Genomic DNA, 16,472 nt, shown 5'->3' with positions numbered 1-16,472 from the left:
AGACAGTTATCAAAGTGACCAGCCATATTGAATTAGGTCACTAATTTCACGGAATACAATATGTTTTTGACAAAACGTACCTAAAGTTGACAAAGGCAACTCGTTGCTTAATTTAATATTTTCGTTTCGCAAAGTAAATCCGTAATTGTATTAACCGGATATATCCATTCAAAATGCTGAAAACCAACTGTGAAGTTCATTTAAAATGCCTTTTCAAAGGATTCCCAGGGTTGTTTGATTTTCTCATCAGGTAGGTCGTTTGTTTTTTTGTTTTTTTTCCAGTTTAGTCACCTTCTTCCATGTTTGGATAAAAAAAAATGTATAGTGTTTTAAACGGTAAATATTTTACTATAATTCTGCCAATTTCAAATAACGAGCAGTTTGCAAAATGGCGCTCGGAAGTAAGAGGTTGGGGTATGGAGGAACGGAATTCCAACCTATAACATTAAAGGAGAACAAGTTAACCCAGTTCCAGAAACATTATTGTGAAATAATTGTTTCACAATGTGCTATACAACCAAAGAATTTCTATCTGAAACCATTTATAATCAAAGAACCAAAAAGGACCACTTTCATTCTGTATTATTCTGAGCTGAATCAAGCTAGAATGGCACGTCAATACTTTCCCCAAACTGTTAAGGGTTCGAAATGTGCGGCTGTATTAGGCTGTTTCCTGCAAAGAATTTCATTAATTTTGGTTTTAGAAAAGGCTTTTCCGTTCTAAGGAATCTAAAGTTCCATTGAAATGCACGTACACTTTCCCATTCTTTGACTTGAAGTTATTAATAACTAAAAAAAAAAATGGATTTATTCTGTCGTAGAAAACAAAAACAAAAGGGCATGACTACTACGATTTTTTTCCAGAAAGATAAATAACTCAGCGAATCAGTTAATATACAAATGGATTCTCATTATGGACATTCAGGTAGACCACAATTATCTGCCCTTAGCTTTTCGAATATAGTTCCTATAATAATAGGGGATTTTTCAAAAATTTTTTAGAAACACTTCCTTTCAGAATTTCTCATACTTTTTGTGCTCAAATGGAAGAGGAATAATGAAATTATTTTAGTAGATGTGTTGAAATGAGAAATTTGACATTTAGGTTGTGATTTGGTGAGGTCAAAAAAGGTCAAGTTTGTGACATCCAGAAGCCATTTTGGGTCATTTTTTTAGGGTATCTCTGTGTTTATGCATAAAATTTGAAAAAAATAATGGTAAATTTTTTTATATTTTTTATATAAGTTGTTGGAAGGTTCAAATTAACATCCCTGAAAATCTGAATTGAATTGCGCCGGTGGAATTTTTTTAAATTACAGAAAGGCTATAAAGAAGACAGTGGGAAAATTAATTGTGGTTTCGTGCGTTCATTGTTAATCATACGATCAGCGATCAGCATTGGTACAACTAAACAGAGTTACCTTTCTTTGAATATAAAATTATTCTCTCGCCCCTGATTAAACAGCCAATTGGTAATTACGCATGCACCTTGTCTGCAAAACCATACCTAATAAAATTAAACAAAAACAAAACAAGAGAAATAGATGATCACCTAAACTGTGTCCTTTGTGGTAACAAAGTAGGACGTATTAGATATTTCCAAATTGAACTTTTACTAGTATAAAATCATATACATGTATATTGACGATCATAGAGTTTTAGTTGAAACATATTTTATTTACCCAAAAACCAAATAGATTGGACAAAAGTAAACCATACTTATTTAGTCCTTTCCAAAATACAATACATACATATACATATAGAATAAGAGCATGCTTTAACGATATATGAACTATACATTAGATTTTGTACTTGTACTATAATGAATGTAACTAAATGTCAGCTGGAACGGTTTAGGGAAGGTGGTGTGGTGGTTACGATCTTTAACACAGCAAAAACACAAAAAAAAAAAATATATCAGCGTCATTTACAAATCATATAAGAAAACTTTTTGACCTTTTTTTATACTGAAAAATACAAATGTTTCCTTCATATGTGAATTCAGGGCTTCTAGGTAGTAAAATGTTTGCGTTAAGTGGATAAGTATTACAGAGTCAGCTTGAATTATTAGACAAAGTTTGTCTTTGGACTATTTATAAAGGACAATGAAAGAGGTGGGGTCAACATCTTCCATATTAGTATCACATCTACATTGCGGATCTGTGATGATATTTACTCGGTACATGTCATAATTCAGAAATGAAGATAATCTTAATTGGGTTATCAGTATATTTAGATTTCTAGGTCCGTATGAAAAACATTTTGGTACAATGGATCGATCCTTATTCCTAGTTAAAACCGACTTAAATTTGGGAAATGAATCAATCTTTCTTATTGTAATGTCGAGATTGATCCATTCCTTAATAGTAGCTGGAATGAAAGATTCCATTGTAACAGACAATGAAGATCGTAGAGTAAATCACACAGAACACAAAGAAACACAGCACAAAACCAACTAAAAGTCTTGTTGAACCCTATTACTCCTGCATTATTTCTTTAAGACACACTTCCTTCTGTTTATCGAAAGTTTAGACTTTTGAAAGGGGATGTTGTCTATAACAGGCTGACTAGAGCAAACAATTAAACAAAGCATAAGTGCGCTAGCGCTTGTGGAAAAGAATACAGATTAGGAACAATATCGTTTCCTGGAATCAGTTACATGAACCAATCAGAATGCATCCCCAATCCCCAACTCTTATTTATAAGCTTTTTAATTAAATTCAGGGGCAACTACGGTTAAAGCGAAACTGTAAAAAACGGACGTCACATAACAAAGACAAATGAAAAAAATCTGAAGCAGAATAAAGAACACAATCTTTAGAAACACGTATAGAAAATGAAAAGAAAACCTAGATTTCCACTGAGCACGGAACAAATGCATCGGCACTATAAACGTTCTATATATACATACCAAGTCAGATATACTTGTACTTGTGTCGTGCCCAATGACGAACTAAAATTATGGCGAATCTAACAATGTTGTCTACAAGTTGGAGATGGACTCACCATATCGATTGATAAGCTCAAAGTGGCGGTCTCTTTTTAATATCGAGATGAAAGAATTATGCTCTATGCTCAAGTTGCCATCTTTTATCTGATTGAAGCTTCTCGTAGATTTAAATAGCTTTCAACATCGACAAGCTAATGTATGGCGGAGATTGAAACTACGTACACAGGAGGTGATTCAATTTACGTATACCACAGATAAATTGAAAATTAACAATCATCACGATTTTGGTCGAATGGCGAATCGTCTCTTTTATTTATTTTTTTTTTTAGAAAAGGATAATTTTCAAATCCTATTCAGCAGTCTAGATGTTGTGCCGTTCATCTCATTGTTCATTTTGACATATACATGTATAATGTGAATACAAAAATTCGAGGATGTTTTTCGAGGATTTTTAATGACAACACAAAGGTCTTAGACTTATACCCGTCATTCTTCAGGACAAGGTATTTTTGTTTATAATAACCGGTATATATAAGCTTTAATAGGTTTTATTCCCATGCCAATAATTCACCGGATAAATATTTTTGTCACCGCCGCCACGAACTTCTTGATGGTTTCGTCATCTGCCATGGGAAAACAATTTTATACTTTCTGATTGTTTCCGCCTTAAAAAAAAGTGGTCATGTGACATAAGACATAAGAATTGATATTTTAAATTATTTCTCGGAGAAAAGTGGACATGTATTCTCTCCTTGCTCATAAATTGGTTAGTAGCCATATATAACCGTCCCGGTTTTCTGTGTTGTCGCTGCAGTTTTTCCGACGCAGTCGGTATAGTTTCGCTTTTTACCCTTTGACCTTAAGGACGCTCTTCTATGAAAACCCAAATCATCTCATCACAATTATATTTCCCGATTGGCCAAATACTGCTAACTTATTGGTGTTCGAAAAAACTGTATCGAAAATTTGAAATCGCGTTCGATAAATCAATCGAAAATTTGAGATTGCCCGTGCCATTTGTTATTTTCTTGAAAGAAATGTAGGAAAAATACAAAATTTTACTGCGTCGGCTATCTTTTTTTAAGATAGTACTTGTTTTTCAATTGATTTCTCTACTAACAGTCAACGAACTTGAAGTCCACGCATCCTATTTTGAAGCAGTCGAGTCGACTGATATAAATTTTCTGCTTGTTGATATTTGTTGCTTCTGTTGCTGTTTCTTAATCCTGCAATAGTCCGTTGAATTTAGTGGTTGCTACTTTACTTGACATCAAATGTAATTATAAGTGCTTCACAATATATTTGATGTATATTGCCATGGTTACGTTATGAGTTTGTTTTATGTTTTCTTTCTGTTCAATAATGAATGATAAATCATGAATAAAAAAGAATATGATAACGTAACAGCTCGGTACTATAGTCGTAAGGTTCCGGATATCTCGGCCCTCAGGCATTTCGGTCGTAACCAATCGGTCTGTTTTTAAGAATATTGTTTAAAAATTGGTCTCATCAGAGTACATTTGTGAAGTTTTATATTGAGTTTATATTTATTTGCATTTTATTCCCTCTATGATGTATTCGTGGCATTAGATGATTCAAAATTCACAGTGACTATGTGTAGCAACCTAAGATCATCAATAAAACATTTATGAAAATGTTTTCAGATTTTTTTCACGGGCTAAGTAGTATGGACTACGGACCGGATGGTCACGATCCGATGTCTGCCGGCCGAGATGCCCGGTATTGATAGTAACACAAAACATTCAAACGTTTTTCTTTAACGGCTTAATTGACGGGAACTCAACATGGGAAATGTCAATGCATGAAAAAAAGTCGTGTTATAATCATTATGACGACGTTGAAATTACACAGTGATACATTTAATTTCCTTTGAAATCTTCAAGTAAATTCTTGACACGATGCCATTTTTTTTCGCATGATTAATAGCTATGTTATATGAAGTTCAAGATCAAATGTTCCAACTTTTTACATATACATATAGTTGATACTGTCCAATGTTTTATGGCGATTTTTTGTTTTGTTTTTTTTTTTTTCAATTAAATTTGTCTATTTTTGATAATTTTCGACCATTTCCGTACATCATCTACTTTATTTATATCATGTTACTTTGTTAAATTGAATGATATCGCGTTCAAGTGTGAATGATAGGACCCCTGTATGACTCGTGTCTTGAAGCTGCATTTGTTGCTAGATTATTCGTGGATTGTTTGTAATACGACGAGTGCCGCTGGTGGAACAGGACATCCCAACTGGAGCACTTGATGTCACTCCCAATTTATTTGTGGGAGTTTATATTGTCATGCAATGCTTTAAAGTTTTTTTTTTTTTATCTAAATTACAATTTCCGGAATAGTTTTCTTTTAGCACATTTACATAGCAACATTTACAATATTTAGATATAATATACATGTACATTCTAGAACAATTTAATAGAAATTTGGCGTAAATTCAACGAATGCCTTAAATGTCCATTATTTTTTTTCAAACTTTGGAATCTGAACAAACGGGAAACCCCCAATCGAATACTTCCCCTGCGAATGAGCAATTACACATAAGATCGAAACATATTGACCTACTTCCTTGTTATACGAACTAATTACATCGCATTTCCGATTTTCTGCATTATACAACCACGCTTAAAATATTCTGTTGTATTATAACTTCCTCTATTATTGCGTGTTTTATTACAGTAAAACAAACCATGCGATAACCTATTCCATCTTAAATCTGAAACTCGTAAAAAATAACAAAATAATCATTCGTCTTTAAGCTTCCTAAATCTCAGTGGTAATTGTTCTGATGGAATACTCTACTCAAATGGTATACAAAATCATTAAAGGAAAACTAATGTTAAAACACACACAAAATGTATTAAACCTGTTACATATTGTACTGACACAGTTTAACACGTGTTTTTTTCGACGCAGTCGGTATAGTTTCGCTTCTTACCCTTTGACTTTAAGGACGCTCTCCTATGGAAACGCAAGTCACCTGATCGCAATTCTGTTTCCGATTGGCCAAATACTGATAACTTAGTGGCGTTCGAAAAAAAAACTGTATAGAAAATTTGAAATGGCGTGTCATTTGTTCTTTTCTTGAAAGAAATTTAGAAACTTAGAAGGTAAAGGAACAAAATTTTACTGCGTCGGCTGTCTTTTTTTGAGGATAGTACTTGCTTGATTTGCATATGGATTATAGACATGTGATTAACAGTTTTGTCATGGAATTTCTGGTACCTTCGGTGAAACTTGTACCAGTGAAAACTAGTGTTTCTATTCAATGTTATGTAAGTTAAACCAGATCAGAACATCAGAAGCTAGCTTTGTATAATAACGGTCTGTATTGTACATTGAAAACAATATTCCTGTATCCCGAAATTAGGATCGAGTAACTAATCAGTACAGACAAATATACATTGTATATGCGATATGAAAAGTAACAGTCCTACTCTTTAAATCTTTAAAAATTCTAATTATTCCAATACGACAAATATTCATCGCACTACTAAAATAACTTGAATTGCTCGTAAGTTTGGCTTATAGAAGGGAAACTAAACTCGATGGCAACTAATGACTTGATCTCGTATTACTAGTTTGGTCATTATTTCTGTAAAATACCGTTCATTCCTTTACGTATGGAGTTTTCATGCCTTAAATGTTATGAATATAGTCTTTTTAATAACAATTACACAAATTTCATACAAGTGTTCAGACACTTGAGAGCAGGACACTTTAAATTAAAAAAAAGACTGATCTACAGTGTTTATCAATAACTTGTCAATTCAAATGGTGAAAACGCATTACAGAAATTGACCAATTTAAAATCTGATTGAAAAAAAAACCAAATTCTGTGACATTTCCATTGTCATTATGTTTCTCAAAGCGATACATTGTCTTTAGATGACCAAACGCGATCGTCAAGAAAAAGGAAACTGTGCAAAAACAATAGAAACATCATTAAAACAAAGAAGTTATAGCTCTTGTATTCATAGTCAGCAAAAATAATATCAAAAATCAAAACAAAACCCAAACCTAAGAACACATGGCCATTAGGCCTACAGATAGTATTAAATTTTGATTCAAAGGTGTCCAAACTACATGTACAGTTTGATTGCCAAAATGTGTGTAATGAAGAGGAACATTATCTCGTGTTACTGATTGCAGGATTTTCAATTTTTAGGGGGAGGGGCAATAAAAACTCAATTCATCCGTTAATCGTGAATTGTGACAGATTTTATGTTTCTCGAGTGATGCTTATAGGCTTGAAATTACATAACCCTTCTTCAAAAGTTCTTATTTCCACAACGAATATCTCTTCTTGCCTCTTTGTAATTGACAATACTTACTTATCACAGATGATGTTTAACTTTGGCATTTTTAATAATGTTGCACCAGGTGTAACACTGACAGTTTATTTGTCTTCTCTAATGGTATTTTACATTTGTGTATAGATTTTTTTCACGTCGTTCTTCAAACGTTTTTCCCATTTTTCCCGCAATATATATATATATATATAAATAGAAATATATCCTCGAGCAAAAGGGCAGCGCATGTTTCTGTTCGAATACCGATTGTTCGTTAGTCTCGTGTTCATCGTATTTTAAAAGATTGAATGGTCTATATTAGACATATGTTCACCGCATTGTTCGATAAAGAAGAAAAGGCATAGTATGTAAGAATTGAGGGTCGATAAAGGGTCAGCGATTATTTCTGTTTGAATACCGATTGTTCGTTAGACACATGCCCTTCGAATTGAAAGAAGAAACGATTGATAACAGAGTGGCTAATATTTCTGTTAGAATATCGATTGTTTTTGTTAGCTCCACACTTGTCCATCGTATTGTACAATGAAGCATCGTCGACAAAATGGGCAACGGCTATTTCTGTTTGAATACCGATTGTTTGTTAAATACAGATACTTACAGAGAGCAAAATGTGATAAATCTATCATGGCATAGCAGATATGTTTTTAATGAACACAGGAAGTTTTTTTTAACACATTCAAATTGCAAAAAGAGAGTAAATCACCCATTTTGTTACGATTTGGATACTCATAATAATACCTTGCCAAATACTTTAGTCTTAGGTTTTTAACAGCGACATTTTCACAAACAAAAAATACGTGGAATTTATCACCAACATTCTCGTTGCAAAAAGAGCATAATCTCTCAGGTTTTAGAATGTTATACCACCTTCCTTTTTCAATTGGTAAGTGGAGATTAGAAGAGGGTAATTTTGTGATCCAAATCCTGTCATACATTGTTAATTTGACTATATAGTTTTCAATAGCGAAGGATGTCTTGAAAAGCGAGTAGAATTCACCTCTGGATGAACCAGAAATAAGGCTATACCAAGATTGAATAAACTGATCTTGCAAAACTTGTCTAATTAAGTTAACATTAATAACTGGAAATTGATTCGCAAAATTCACTCATACCTAAATCATCGCAAGTATTTTTAAAGTATTCAATCCGTTTGAATTTGAATGCTTCAGTGCCATGCAGCTAAAGCATCAATCGATAAAGAGAATTACATAATTTGCTCTCATTTTGAACCACCCTTGCCCAAAACGACATCATGCATACTTAAACACGAATTTGCAGAGGAAATCTTCCAAGCTCTCCGTATACCATATAATTTGGGGTAGTGTTTCTAACACCAAGTATTCTCTTACAAAATTTCAAATGGATTTGTTCAATTACGTCAATATTTTCAACGCCCCAGATTTCAGAGCTGTATAACAATATAGGTTCAATCATATAATCTTACAAATCTATAGGTATGTTCTCATTATTTATGAGTTTATAAATACTAAATAAGGCTTTCTGAGTCTGTTCTATACATTTCTTACGAGTATATAAAACACTCATTGTACTTAAAGATAACATCAAGGTATGCATATGTGTCAACTATTTCAATTTTCTCACCTCTAAAATAGAATACGACATTTTGTCTGTACTTTCGTCTACAAAAAATCATGGCTTTTGTCTTATTGACATTTACTTCAAGTTTCTAACATTTGCAGTAAGCTTGAAAAATGTCTAGAGTTTTGCAATGCATCTTTACTTTCCGCTAGAATTATAATATCCGCATACAAGATTACAAAAAAAATTTAAAATAAACATGAATTTCATCTATAATCTTTTTTCAATAACTTCAAGTGACACTCCATCGAACTGGGCAAAAAAAAAACTTTCTAAGTCATTCAGGAAAATACAGAACAAGAAGGGATACAAGTTCTCTCCCTGCCTTACACCAGAAAGACAAGGAAAGAAATCCGACTGCCTTTCACCACATTGCACACAAGATTTAATACTGTGGTACATATTATATATAACTCTGAAAACTTTTCCTTAGTTATCGCTATTTTGTAATTTCATCCACAACCCATCTCTCCATACGGTGTCGAATGCCTTTCGGAGTGCTTTTTTTTCATATGCAAAGTAGACCTAAATCAGTGCATGTAAAGTAAATATATTATCAAGGGTTGAATATCCCTTCCTAAAACCCGCTTGGTTTTCAGAAAGAACGCTAAACTCATTTGAAAATATATTCAATCAACTGTTCAATATGCTCGTAAAAAGTTTACCCATACAGCTAATAAGAGTAATTGCACGATAATTGTCGGGATCTGCAGGATTGCCCTTGTTTTTATGGATGGGCTTTATAATACCGCATGTCCAGATCTCAGGAACTATACCACTATTTAGAACTAAATTGAATAAATCACAATATATAGATATAAGTTGAGGTGATGAGAATTTTAAATATTCATTAATAACCATATCTGTCCCAGGCGCTTTACTATTTTTTAACCTTTTTATTGTTTCTTGCACCTCTATCTCAGTTATATTACCATTTAATAATTCATCAAAAAATGGGGTTATCGCACACACCGTTTACATCTATATCTATTTCAGTCTACTCTTCGTCCGCGTTCAAGATCTTGAAATATTCGTAAAAGGTTCCATATCTAATTCGGGTGATTCTTTGTCTCCCTGCGAATATTTATGCAAAATTTTCCAGAATGTCTTAGGGTCATGTTTGAATTAGACCTCAACTCATCAGCACATTTACCAGAATACTTTGCATAACTATTACTTAGAGTTTGGCGATATGCTTTCGCTTTCACATTCATTTCAGCTTTATGTGGCATAGAATGTATTGCCTTAAACTTACCACATGCGGTATGGAATTCGTCGCGCTTTTCCTTCAATAATTTATCGAACCAAGGTTTATTTTCATTATCTCTATTCCTTGAAACTCGACTTGAAACTCCAAATACATTTTTAGCAGTATCAATCAAAACCTGACCTATAAAAGTGACGAGGTCAGTTACCTGACAGGTGTGATCACGTCATCGTCAATATTGTCAAGCTTGGACTTAATATTGACCAAAACATCCTCGGTGTTGTTTAAGAAGGATTGCCTGAAATATTCGCTTTTTCTATTATCCCACTTACGGTAAGTGATATTTCTATGTAATTGTTTTGGATCATTTTGTTTAACAGAGTTTAGAGACAAAAGCAAACGATTGTGTGCATCAGAGTACATTGGGTCAAAATCTACTTGAAAATCAGTAACAATATCTAATATATATTCTGACATAAATAATCGACTAAAGATGCATCTCTACAATAAGTTTTACCTATATTTCTATCATCACATTTTACCATTGACAATATACAATGAACTTCTTTCACAAATTTCAATGAGTTTTTGACCATAATGACTAACTTGAGTTCTATCTATGGGAGATTCCCTTTCTGCTAGTTCATTTCTGAACATTTCAGTATCAAGCAAAGTTCCAAACGTTGTTAGAAATGTAAAATTTGCGTAGCAAAATTTTTGGTCGTTCTCTCAGCGAGACTCGAACTCGTACCTATGTGACATCTATGGCAACATCGACAGCGCCCTAGACCACTCGACCAGCTAGGCTATATAAAACAACACCCAAGTAAGCTGTCCCATACTACCAAACATCATGTACTAAGTTACAGGTACAGGTGACCCGGCCAGGTAAGCTTTATTACTTAAATGATGAATGCTACGCAGTAGTTTCGGTCCAAGCGATTGTAGAAATTTGTGGAATTTGAATGTTCAAATAGTTGTGCTGATTTAATTAGAAGTATTTGATGGTGATACCGGTGTTTATTCATTAGATTCATCATCTGTCAAGTATGATTGAGCAGTAATTGTCATATATTCGATTTCATTTGAAAAAAAATTGAATCGAAGCGAGGCACCCCAAAATCTGGGATCACCCTTTTACTGGTTATATACTAGTGGGACTGCATATTTAAGTTGGAGCAAGCCACTGTGGCATAACCAAGCAAGTAAAATTCATAGACCGCCTTTCAGTACATAAAGCGAAATAACCACAAAGTAAATTATATCGCTTAACTTGGTTTACAACCTTGAATAAATAATTTTAAACTTCAGTCAACTATGGAAAGTACTAGAATTTCTGACACTTACGTCACAGTGACGTTCGATGTACCATTACTTGAAACAGAGTACTCAACTAAATAGTGTAACAATAGTATTAACAACGTAATAAACGGAAGTACGTAAAAAATGGCTAAAAACAAAACTATATGTAAATAATAAGGAAAGTGCACATTGTAGCATTTTTTTTCTAAATAAAAATAAATTTTCGACAAACTACGCTTAGAACAGTTCACGCTTTCATTATAACAATGTACAATGATATAGTTGCGGGAGAGATGCTTCGTTTTAACATAACAGAGACGAAGGAGTAATCAAGGGAACTAAGGTTATAGAGGTAATCAAAAGAATGTTATCCAGGGACAAAGAACAGAAATGGAAAACGGACATATACAACAAAGAATACATCTATGCTTATAATAATAAAAAAGATACATTATTCTTTTTAAACATTGTTAAAAAGCTGTATTCAATTTCAGATCGATATCAAATCAAACAATATACAGTATTATTGTCGTGTTTTAATTGGAAATTTTATATGAGCATCAAATAAATTATTTACCAATAGTTAAATGCTACTATAACTGGCGTTAATTTTACATGCATTGTTCAATTATGGATCGTTAAATCGTGCATGAAGTTAGGGAAGGAAGTCGAACGGTACTGATAATTTTAAAACTACAACTAAAGCTAAGGCAACCCCCCTCCCCCTAAAAAAGTGATAATCAAAACAATGAGGCCCGACAATTTCTGATAATAGACACATATGTAAACTTGTACTGCTACAATATGCATCGTTAGCTGAGAAAGTTCCATGTTTAGCAGTATATTGATACTACATGACAATATAAGTATCTCAGTTTTAAGAATACAACTAACAGCAACAACATCCACCATAAACGATATAACAGATGGCGTTTATAGATTAACAGTACATTTTTGTTTCATGTTCATTGTATAGAGAGACTTCAATCATAGCAAATATTTTATCAACTATAACTGTTTTGAAAAGTGCTATAAGGGAAACGTGCTATTTGATATTCTAACATTCGCGCCTCAAATATGGAAAAACATTAATTCACTTATCTTTTAATGTGTTATTTCCATACTCATGGTCCAAATCTGTCCATCTAACCAAAGCTGCCAGTACTTATGGAAATTACCTTGGTATTTAAGTTGTGCCATTTTCATTTATTTTCTAAAATGCCATCTAAAGAAAGATTTCATTATATAAACTATTTACAGGAATCTACGGAATACATGAAACTATGAAACATTGGTTGGATACAGTCAAAATACGTTTCATAAGTAAGAAAGAACACCATAAAATTCTGGAAATATTTTTCAGTCTTCTGCTCTTGAGAAAAGCAAACGCGGATTTAAAAAGTTGAAATCAAATGTAAAATGAATTTATAAGAACTTACTTCTCGTATATTTATAAAGAGTAATCAAGGGAACCAAGGTTATAGCGGTAATCAAAGAGTAATCAAGAGAACCAAGGTTATAGCGGTAATCAAAGAGTAATCAAGGGAACCAAGGTTATAGCGGTAATCAAAGAGTAATCAAGGGAACACAGGTTATAGCGGTAATCAAAAGAATGTAATCCAGGGACAAAGACCAGACATGGAACACAGACATACACAACAAAGAACATAAAGTAACTAAAATCATACATACAAAGTAACAAAAGTAAATGAGCAACTCGGACGCCACTAAAAACTGGGAGCATGGACCAGGTGCACCGGCAGGGTAGGCGTCCTCTGCTTTTCTAGAAACACCCGCCGAGTTGCTCATAAAAAGTCAAGTCCGGGGGGTAAAACTCAGAATTACTGTACATCATCAAAATCATATGCAATGACCTCCATTTTTGAGTCCATTCGCGAAGGTTTTCTGCATTGACATGGTTAGTTTAACCCGCGAACCTCGTGTGAAATTGCTAATCACAGAAACTGCCCAGTTACAGATTATTCGGGTAACATCTCAGCAATCATCTAAGGTACATTGGCTCATCATTTTCACTATAAACGTGATCCAAATGCAATGTTTGTGCTTCATCTCCACTTCATTAAGTTCATACATAAAAGGTAAAATTTGTTGTATAAGTATTAAGATTAAAGTTGAAGAAACGAAAACTTTTGTTACCCAAATTCCGTTTCATATTATAAGTCAATATTTCTTTATGAAATAAACCCCATATTTTTCTTTTCACGTACTATTTTATTTACTGGATACGTTAGAAGATATTTAGCATTGTTAGTTTAATTATCTTGGAGGTTTAATTTATTTATATCAAATCAAATCATTGTTTTAAGAAGCTTTAAACGTATTATTTTAGTGTCTCAAAATTCATAACTCAAATGAAACTTTGACATGTCTTGGACAACAGAACGAAGCCATTTTATGACTATATCCAAGATGTCTCAAGAAAAAAAGACTTTAATCTTTTGACATTAAATAAGGTAAATTAAAAATTATCTTTCTTTATTTTATTGAGATAGCAGAATTGAGTATATTATAATCAGAAATTTCGTAGGACCACCCTTAGTTAGCTTCGTTAAACAGACAACCGAACACTACAGTAATTCTATGTATTTTTTCATATATATTCTATGAAGCGAAAATGGATTTTTCTTCTCTGTTCTGGCGTTTTCGAATAGTAAAAAAACAACTACTATCTTTAAAAAAAGATAGCCGACGCAGTAAAATTTTGTTCTTTTTTACTTCTAAGTTTCTACATTTCTTTCAAGAAAATAACACATGGCACGCAATTTTTAAGGTTCCGATAAAGTTTTTTTTTCGAACGCAATTCCAAAATTTTGATACAGATTCTTCGAACACCATTAAGTTATCAGTATTTGGCCAATCGGGGAAAAAGAACTGCGATCAGGTAACTTTCGTCTCCATAGAAGAGCGTCCTTAAGGCCAAAGGATAAAAAGCGAAGCGGAAAAACACCGGCAGCATAGGAAGTATTACCGCACTTAATGGTTAATCCAATAAAAATACCATTAATACCGCTAGTTTAAGTAATTAAATTTTATAAAAAATGCATAAAATATATTATTTTATCTTTTTTTTCAGTCAGTTATTTCCACATTTTTACTATGATATCAGACAAAAGTATTTATTTGTGTAATCCAAACGAGTTACTCTCAAATAAATCTTCAGTTTCCTGTTATTCATTTTTCTTGCGTCATTTATACCCATACTTTCAAATACACGCATGCTTGAATAGATTACTGCCGAGACGAAACGCAAAGCTGAGGTGAATAGGCAAAGTCTGAATCTCCGTAACGGAGAAGAAAAATATTTCGCTTTTTCGCGATTTTGACCGATTACGTTTTCTGTAGAATATGAAGGTAAAAAAAAATGTAAAAACGCGAAATGGACGACAGAAATTCCAAATATCGTAGATATAACTTACCTCACCGGTTTTTATGTCAACATGGAGGTTTAATGTTCAGATATGCGTTATAATGAAAACAAGTATTGGAATATGGAGGAAGAGTTTCTTTTCAGGCCGTATTCCCACTTTCTTTTGGTGATATACTTGATAGTTTTATTTGATATTCTTAACTTTTCAGCTTTAAGTTGTCTTTTTACTCTATTTAGTCGCTGATCACTTCTTAAATAATTTAAGACATAATACGCATGCTTTGCCATTGTTTCTATTTTAATTTCTCAATTACAAGTCGGACAATCAATTGTTTTTGGCGATAAAATGTCTCTTTAAAAATCCTTTGATGCTTATTGTTATCCTTTAAATGCGCGTTAGTATTTCCTCTCAGTTTTCTATGTCAGTGTTATTTTTTCTCCTCTGACATGTATCTCAGTTTTCTATGTCAGTGTTATTTTTTCTCCTCTTACATGTATCTCGGTTTTTCTATGTCAGTGTTATTTTTTCTCCTCTTACATGTATCTCGGTTTTCTATGTCAGTGTTATTTTTTCTCCTCTTACATGTATCTCAGTTTTCTATGTCAGTGTTATTTTTTCTCCTCTTACATGTATCTCGGTTTTCTTTATCTCGTCATCATTTATGTTTACAAGTGCACAAATTTCGTTTTAATCTGACTGATATATCAAGCGATGATTTTTGCGTGTAAATTCGCGTTTTAACCTGAATGTCGTGTGTAGATTTCGTTCTAACCAGAAAGTCGTGTGTAAATTTCGTTCTAACCAGAATGTCGCGTACAGATTTCGTGTGTAGATTTCGTTCCAACCAGAATGTCGTGTGTAGATTTCGTTCTAAGCGGAACGTCGCATGTAGATTTTGTTCTAACCAGAAAGTCGTGTGTAGATTTCGTTCTAACCTGAATGTCGTGTGTAGACCAGAATGTCATCACAATTTATTGATTCTCGTGTGTAATTGACTTGAAAAATTTCGTTGTAACCTCTCCTTTGTTAAATTTTGTTCTGACTTTTGTCAAATGACAAATGAGCAACTCCATGGATGTTATATCTATGCATATTCTTCACGCTCCTAGATTTTAGTGGAGTCCGGGTTGGTCATTTACTTTTGTTTCTTTGTTCGTGTTAATTTGTGTTCTTTGTTGTGCGTGTTTATTTTCCATGTCTAATCTTTATCCTTGGATTATATTTCTTTGATTTCCGTTCGAACCGTGTTTCCCTTATTTATTTTTTTCTTTAGTAAATTCGTTCTAGCCCTATACTGTGGAGATTTTAGTCTTTCTAACCTTACTGATGTAATCTGGCTGTCATTATTTCGCCCTATTGTCAAAGCTGGTCATTCATGTGTCTTCGTGTCGTTATTTTATTTTTAAGTTTATTTTAAAGGAGTGTCATCGTTCTGTTACCGTGGATTTTATTACTTTTGTTGTCGGGGCCTTTCAGAGTTAGCTTTAAGGTGCTTTTACACTTGAATTGAAGACCTTTTGGTGATTTGTGTAAGTATTTACTATTTTTATACGGGTAATGTGGTGGTGCATTTGTTGTGTTTCACCATATCTGTTTGTTTTTCTACTGTCCAGTAATGTATTAGCATATGTGTGCTTTTATAATATCAAGCCAGTCAATAAAATAACATACAAATATTCA

Source organism: Perna viridis, chromosome 4 (genome assembly GCF_037379345.1).
Source record: "Perna viridis isolate PV_CMFRI_1.1 ecotype Kerala chromosome 4, ASM3737934v1, whole genome shotgun sequence".
In the NCBI taxonomy this organism is placed as follows: Eukaryota; Metazoa; Mollusca; class Bivalvia; order Mytilida; family Mytilidae; genus Perna; species Perna viridis.
Note: the sequence above shows the minus strand (reverse complement) of the source record.